The following is a 9,052-nucleotide window of genomic DNA, read 5'->3' on the forward strand; positions in this document are numbered from 1 at the left end:
AGAGCAGAAAGAGAATGTAGGAGACTAGGTTCAATTGTAAATAAATGCAATAGAGTAAAAATGATGCAGTGTTATTTAATATTTCATGACTGTGAAGTGCATACTTATAATTTCTTGGTTTTGCAGAAAGAAGTTTTAATAGTACTGACCAATTTACATGCAGCTACGTTAAGTTTCTATATAGGTGAGCAGGCGTCCTAAGTTGTATGTATTAATGGGGAAATATGGGAATCTTCCGTAAGGTGATTCAGAACACCTAAAATAGGGCAGCACTTTGACATCTGACACAGATGGTCTGAACAGCCCCATAGAATTGCCTTCTGTCATTGACTGTAGAACACTAACTTAGTCTTCCAAATTGGAGGCCTAAAATTGAGAGTGGAAATAATTGTTTCGTTTTTCCAAAAAAAATCTGTAAAGACATGAATGAGGAAAGTCCCTTCCCTGAGGATCTTATGATGAGAAGGCAGAGCATTTCAAACACTTTCCATAACTTCAAGGGAAGTTAGTAATTTCCAGCGTCGCTCCAATTACTCTTTATCAAATCAATTAAACCTATACAGTATTATAATAAACAATATATTTTCGTGCAAGGATCTTTGCATCAGCATCATTACATGTGTATTTGTGATGGAATGAAGATGCAGGTTTTTTATATTTTTTAGGTAGAGATGTAATTGTATATACTCTTACAATTAACAGTTTTGTATGTGGTCATATAATACAAATAAAGCATCTAATGCATGTTACTATTGCAGGGCTCTAGTTTATTAGTATTCTTTCCTCCTTCTTAAATAAAAAAAAAAGTTTTAAGCCCTTTTTCCTATTAAAAACAGCTTGCAATTTAAATAGCTGCTTGTCTCTATTTTTAGCTAACTACCACTGAAAAAGTAAGATGAAGATGGTTTCCTTTGATTTGCTATGTATTACTTGATGAAAAATCAGATATATGAAGACCTATCACATATACTTTAGTCAAGTGGGTCCTTCGATTATGCTGTAATTCATACAACAACAGAGGAGAAACACAAGTTAAAATTACATGAGGTAAAACCACAGAGATAACAGTAAAAGGCAGGAAAGTGAGATACCTGATTTTATTTCTAACTTGTTTTTCAAATTATCTAGATACTAACTCAATTTATTTCCTAAAAAAATAATTGATTTCCTTACATACAGGTGTTCATGCTGAACTTGCCTATGTGCCTCTTCAGTAGCATTTCATGACAAGGTTCTTGATAGATACTACAAAATATCAAAAAACTGACAGGAAAAAAAATTCACTTATCATCAGGAATGTAAATCACATCTGTGTCTAGTTGTGTTATCTCATGCACAGGTGGTGTTTCTCTGCATAGAAATTTATTTTTCTACTTCTTTCTTGTTCCCTAATGGAAATGAGCCCCTAGGTTCAGAGCTCAGGAAGGAATGGAATTTCCACCCTGTGGCATTTCTCTGAAACCACCCTGTGTTTGTGAATCTCTCCTTCTTTGCTGGTAATGGAATCCCACACAGAGCCACTCTATACTAATGATTTTAGTTGCTCCCAGCACCACTTATGACTAAGCGCAAAACCTTCTCTTCTACCAACCCCACCCCCCTCTGAACCACAAGTCTAACAAGATAACCAAGCCTTTTTCTTCTCAGGTCTTCTTCACAGTGGAGCTAATTATACACAAAGACATGAACACTTCCTTTGAGAGGAAGCCTAAAGTCACCGTATCCCTCTATGTGCTCAAAACTGCTGCACAAGTATATGTATCTAAGCCAGCTGTGAGTTCCTCCCAGTACGTTTACAAATATCTTTTTTTCTGATTTTTTTCCCAATTGATTTTTCTTGTCATTTCCCAAAAAGTAATCTTCAGATGTTTAGGCTGTTTGGTTTCATCTGTTACTTTGTGAGAACCATGTAGCGAATGATGGGCATTCTGATTGCATTGACTGTCTGATAGACTCCTACATCACTGGAAATGCTGTGCAAATCCTTTATGTGTCATGTTCTTAAGGGATGCAAAGCTGCCCATAAACTTCCTGAGAAGTCCATAGGACTGGTCTTGGATATAGCAGCTCATTATCTTTCTGGATATTTCAAAAGGAAACCTAAGAATATCAGTGCAGGTTTCCTTCACTAATCTTCACTTTCAAAACTAGAATTAAAAAGGGAAGATAACCTCAGCACATTCTGCCCCTTTCTCTTCAGTAATGTTTCATAAAACACACCAGAATCACCTTGATGATGCCACATTATTGTATGACAGAGCATGTGCTGCAGAACAAGCATATACATATGCACCCCAGGGTGACTAGCCAGGTCTTCATACTCTTTTACGTAACACACATTGAGATAGCTAATGCAGGCTATGACAACAAACACTACAGTGCTTTTATTGTTGTTGTTGTTTTAAACAAAATAAATAAAATAAATTATTTAACACAGCATGAATTAGCCAAGTTGTGAAAATATAACACTGGTGTGTGATATATTGCTCCAGGGAGATGTACCATAAACTTGGCATAAGACAATATAAACAGAAATTCCTCTTGAAATATAGATGAAAAATTGTCATAATTCAGACAGGTGGTTTGCCAGTGATGCCTAATGGTGCTGAGGAAAAAAAACTTCGAAGCAGTTAATTGAGGGTGAGATAAGGAAAGGGTTTAATTTGTGCCTAGGCAGAGATGTTACAGGACGCACGCGCAGGCCGTGCCTGAGATGTTACATTTTATAATACTGCCCGACCAAGCCAAGTTTTGTCCATCCCGTAGCCTTTGCTCTGGTCCACCCCCTGGCCCACCCCCTGGGAATTAGGTCTGGGGTGTATTTCGGGACCACCTCTTCATCACCTTCACCATCTTCAGAGCACAGGTCACCCAGTTCTTGACTGTGTTCTGTCGTTTAGGCCAAGATATGAGTGTTCTCTAAACAGCATAGGCCTGCCTTGACAAAAGACTAAACATTTTCTACTGAATTCAGGGGTAGAATTGATATGAGGAGCATGGAATGGGGTGAGAGGGTTGAGGAATGTGTAAACTAAAGAGTGCTAAAGGGTGAGGAGTAAGAGTTGCTGCTTCTAAAATCTACTTATACTTCTTATAAAACTTATAAAGCTTACAAAATTAGAAAAATAAGAAACTAAAAGGGTCTTAAGGCATCATCAGAAAAACCCCAAACCTGTTTTCAGAGAAAAAAAAAAGCAACCAACAAAAAGCACCAAGTCTCTCTGATTTCTGAGTGGAGTTCACTCATTCCTAACTGATAAGCTTCTGATCTTGGGACACTAATAATGATATACCTTCCTCTCTAATTTCTAGTCTTTTCTTACGAGTCAAACAGGATTTTGCTGGTTTTGCTCAATGTGGCATAGCCAACACAGTTGCAGGTTCTGGTTCCCCTATTGTTTGTCCAACTTTGTTTCATGCTTTCTCATCCAGGTGAAGATGAGATGAAGACATGATTTCCAAAAGGACAAGATGTTTATTCTATCCGGTGACTTGGATGAATCTTGTGAAGAACAAAGCAGTCTTGCATCTCACCAGCCACATGTCACCTGGATAAAAACATGCAAAATTTGAAAAAACAAATGAGATTCTTTCCTTTGTGCAGGCCAGGTACTCACAAAATGTCAATTCTAATCAATCCAATGAGGTGCATATGCTTTCTAGTATAACCTGCATTCTAGTTACTGTTGTAAATAACTTGTTTCTTTCAGAAAGATATATATTGGTGGTCCCCTGGCAAATACATCAAGCAGCCTTAAAACAGCAATTCAAAATAAAAATCAGAACTGAGAAAAATAAATTAGGAACTTACTCTTTACATTTGTATTTTGGCCCCCTTTGACATCATTTATTAATTTTTATTTACAGACTCAAATATTCTCAAATGTTGATAATGAAAATCATATAGAAAATTAAAATGTGGAAATGCTTAGAAATAATTTCAAAAATGAGCTATACATTAGCTACAATTTTTAACACATTAAGCTGATAGTATAGGATATTAAGAACTGGATCAAAACCAAACAAACTATGATATGCTATATATAAAACATTTTATGTCTGATTAGATATTCTTTGTAACTAAATTTTCTAAAGTGCCTACAGGAATGACTAAGCTAATGGGCTCTTTACTTTGAATTGTGTCCTGCTGTTTACCTTTTGCATCTTTTTTACTATATTTCAGTACTGTGGATTAATGGATAAAGTTGTGCTCTTGCTTACTTACTAGAGAAAGCATTTTTAAAATGAAGGATCTGCATTTGAAAACGAGTCTAGTTTTCAGACAGCATTTCAATTTGTAAGAGTTTGGCACTAGGTTCAGAATGACATCGTCCATTTTAGGCCATTTTAAAGTTTTCAATACTTAAAAATTTGCTACATGATATATTCTCAGGGAGGTAATTTTTAGCATCAAGAACAAATACAAGAATATCTATTGAAAGATTTAACAAGGTTCAATGGAGAAAATACTGTTTAACAACAACTTTAAAAGAAATTTATCAACTAATCTCAGTGGTAAATGGTCTGAGTTATTAAATGTAAATGTAATGTATTAAAGTGATATGACTAAGTGGTCATTATTTTGTCAAACTGATGTTTCCATTTAATTAAAATGCTCTCTTATTTTCTAAGCCACATGGAGTTCTGGTGGTTTTATTCAAATGCCATGGTTGACCTGCTGAACTCTTTTTACCTCTCTATATTTTTTCAGCCTACAACAACCAGACATTAAACTATATGCAATACACGAATAATAAATATTATTTTGCATTAAAAATAATAAATTGGAGAAGTTGTCCTTTGGTAAGCCTTTTAAAATAGCTTTTAAACTGAAGAGACTACACCTCACAGGCAAGTTTTATACATTTTGAATGTTCTATTGCTTTCAAAATAATTCTTCTCTATATAGCAATGCCTGATCATTTTTCCATATGCTGTCTTCTTTTTAAAAGCTCTTTCTCTACTGATCTTTGATGTTTCCTTACAGAACATTTTGTTATTTTCCTCTCTTTTTATTTTAGTTCCACCACATACTCAGGCTGTAAATCGAACATCTATTTAAGATCTCTTAAGAGCCTAAGGATATGCATTCTTCTTTGAGTCAATGCTAAGTGACATAGCTTCTTCCTTAATCAAGAATTACAAAGCTCAGAAATGCTGCAATAACATCTGACAGTTATGGACTTATCTGCAGTAATCTCTGAAAATTGCTTCTTCCAAGTCAATGGAGATTGTCCCTTGAATGTGTAATTAAATATCAAATGCGAGGCAACTAGGGTCTCACTAAAAAGGCTTTTTAATGTGAAAAACATATACATTACCTTTTTTCTTTTGAGGGTGAAAGTAGATATAAATAGGAGGATACATAATCTAGTCTGTTCTCATCTTAGTTTTTGACACCCTATAGGAAAACAATATTCAGGCCTGGACATTATCTCATGCACTCAGCAAGAGATGCATCTATTTGGTTATGGTCCAGAGCTCTGGTCTTTCATCTGAGTGCTTGTGTATGTAGTGGTGTGGTAATCAGAATACAGATGATTACTCTAGACAGTAGGCTAGAGTTTAAGTCTGATTTTTTAGATTATATATGTTACTTACACTTAGTTGCTAAGTTTAAAGTAATCAGTGAATCACAGAGATTACAAGGTACAGAAATAAATTCTTAAAAGACAGCAAATAACTACTACTTTGAGAAGGAGAAGGAGAGTAAGGAAAAGAAGAACAGAAGTGAAACCAAAGCAATATTTCTAATAGGAAAATTTTGCATTAGGTGAGCCAACTCCTGGGAACTTTGGGTCTTCTCTACTCAGTGATGCGCATCATGAACTTTACTCCCTTCTATCCCTTAACTAATTTTGTTCCATGATGTTAAATATAGTTCTCAATTGTAGAATTTATTTTAAAAATATCATATGATTTGTCAGGTGGTACATGCCATACAAACAGAAAGGTAGAGTCTATTTGTTAAAGAAATGTAAATTTCTATGATTCTTTTCTTATGGTATAAGTATTTACCTTACACAAGCCTTGTCTGCCACTTTCAGCTGGAATGTGAAGAAATCAAAGTTTTCATCCCATGGATTTACGATTTTGAAATATGGATGATGTTCCTTTACACAGAAGCCTAGATTGAGAATGGGACTTCAGCTACTACTCATTTAGAATTAATGTTTCAATATCTGAATTTTGTGTATATGTTTTCCCCATTTTCAAACCAGAAACAAGTGCTTTTAAGCACAAAACTTAGGCTATAAATGGAGTTAAGACTTCTAGATGTCACAATGTTGTAGCATATTAGCATTTACATTCAAGTAGGCTAGTTTAGTTAATTCATGTGAAATCTGGCTGTCACATGTGCCTTTTTCAGACTCAATATAAGATCAAATAAGCTGGTGAGCAGAATTTAAATAAACAAAATACAGCAAAGCTGGCAACACAGATTCATCTTTCATCAGTCATTCTCAGTTTCCATAATTAAAGTAACTTGAAGGACTGTCATTTAACTTACCACTCACTGATCAACACTAAGTAAAACAAAAACATAGGTACTTGCCTTACATGATATCTATAAGAAGCATATTCAAAAAGAATGAAATTTTTTTTTTAGTATAATTAATTCATCTGCTAAAATGGCCGATTTTTACCTTCTCTTTGAAAGGAACGGTATCAAAACCAGAATGACCCTTTTGGTTAAAGCATATGGCAGGTGAGCTGGGTAAAGTAATGTAACATGAAGTTCATGAACATACGTATTCCGGCTTAAATCTAAGATTTCAATAAACATCTGAGAAAAAACTCTTCTCAAATGCACCTGTGCCAATCTGCAGCACCTTTAGAGTGTGAGAAAAGTTCAGGTCTCGACTGTTCAGGGAATTCTGGACTAAACCGAAACTACTGCACATGATTGAGAACGTAAGTTAAAGAAGTAAAACTACTATCTGGTGATGAGGTTAATGATCTCTTTTTTTTCGAGTTTATGAACTCAACTACCGGTTAGGCACAAGACTTTCTCAGAAACCACCTTTAAAAGGACGTGTCATATCACACTTTTTAGAAGCCACTTATGCAGCACTGTCAAAATCAATAGCAGAGCTAAGGGCAGGCAGAGGTAAAACCACAGCTTAAAACAAATTCTGCCCCTTTTTTTTTTTGTTTTAATAGGACTGTAGCTGCAATGCTTATAGGGTAAGCATTTGGTAGCATTATAATCCTTATGATTTTCCCTAATAAGAAATTATTTCTTTCTGTTTCTAACTAGCTAACCTACAACTATTTAGGCTGAAATTCCTTCAGGCCACTGCTTGCTACTAGCTGGGTATTTCTGTAAATTTCAGCTACCTATAATGGAACCCACTTGACAGTAAAATAAAGTAAAACTACACCATATTGTCTGCATTTAAATACCTTCTAGACTCTGTAGACTGAAAAGATTAAATAGTAGAATCAACCTATAATGAATCTTTTCAGGCTTTGTTAAATTCACCAAGATGATGGTGTGGATTTGCCTGCCCTGCTTAAAACCTTGTTTCATATGATAATTTTGTAATGACTACAGCCACTTTACCAAATACAACAATTCACAGTTACAACACCTTTGTCTATGCAAGCAATGGTCACACATCTATGTCAACACAGACATACCAGACAGTCATGCTCTACGGAGGGGTGGCTTGAGGAGAAAGTTGATTATTCCTGGACTCATGTGGGGTTACATGTCCTCTTTCTAGGTTAAGCCAGAGCAACAGTTTGTGAGTCACTCTGTGAACTGGAGAACTCAAATGATTATGTTAGAAAGAAAGAAAACATACACAAACAAGGCATATTATTCTCTGACTTCACTCCACAATGCAGTCCCACAGTCAGCTGTACAGGTATGAGGTAGGGGATGTGGACTGCAGCACTGGAGTAATGGTTGTTCCAGCACATGGCAAAGACAAGTGTCTTAGACTGGCATTACCACTGAAACCCCTGTAGAGGGAACTGGAGCCTGTGGGGGGCTGTCTCTAAACAGAGACTCAGGTGGATAGTAACAGTGACTGATCAGAGCAGCTATCAAATTACACTAATTCAATCTTGTTGTCTGGTTAAATCCTTTACATAATATGTATCTCAGCACAGTTTCTGTTTCAACTCTTAACAGTCACCTTGAGATTAAAACACTGCTTGCAAAATCATCTCTACTTGATAGGGACAAATCAGGCGGAAAGAACTATGGTGCTTTGCTACAGCTTAACAATAGTCTTACCGAACATAATAGAGGATTTTATATTAAATTGCTCTCTTCCATACGTTCTGCAATCTAAGTATAACTCAAGACACATAAAAAATAAGGCACCTGTAACCCGAATTGCAACAGAACTGAGTTTCCTCTGCAAGAAGTTATTGATAAGTATGATTTTAATATACATTTCTAAATGTTTGGAAAAACCGATTATAGATATCTTAGATGGGACACCCAATATTATTTGATTTAACTGTTTTTGTGTTTTTATTCTTAGTACTTTGGCTTTCCTTATACACAATAAAACAGTTTTTCTTTCAGTCTTTACTAAAATTGATTAAGTAATAACAACAGAAATTGTAAAATGGAAGACAATTTCTGTATTCAGTGCAGACTGCAATAAACTGTAATAATTCACGGTAGCATGTATACTGTGGAAATAGAAAACTATCATAGGACCATACAACCATTCGACCTAAATTATGCCACGGGTCTCTAAATCTTAATTTCCTGCAATTGCAGCCCAACCACACAATTTAATCCTTTTCCTAAATGTTCCAATTGATTTTAAGGATTATTGAATGCTTGCCCATAATAGGAGAAGCCATAACCTATCATCTCTAGATTCTACTGACCATTTTTCCAGGAAACTTCTAATGTTCAATCTGAATTTATCATGGGAAGTTTCTATCTGTTTTTGGCTAAAGTTCCTTTTAGAATGAAATGTCATATATTCAGCTAAATGATGAAGATTTTATGACACATTGGATTAGAGCAGAGAAATAAACATTTGTTTCACTCTGAAATCATCTTTCTTGAGCTTGGATG

The sequence above is a fragment of the Chiroxiphia lanceolata genome, chromosome 6, assembly GCF_009829145.1.
Source record: "Chiroxiphia lanceolata isolate bChiLan1 chromosome 6, bChiLan1.pri, whole genome shotgun sequence".
Taxonomy (NCBI): Eukaryota; Metazoa; Chordata; class Aves; order Passeriformes; family Pipridae; genus Chiroxiphia; species Chiroxiphia lanceolata.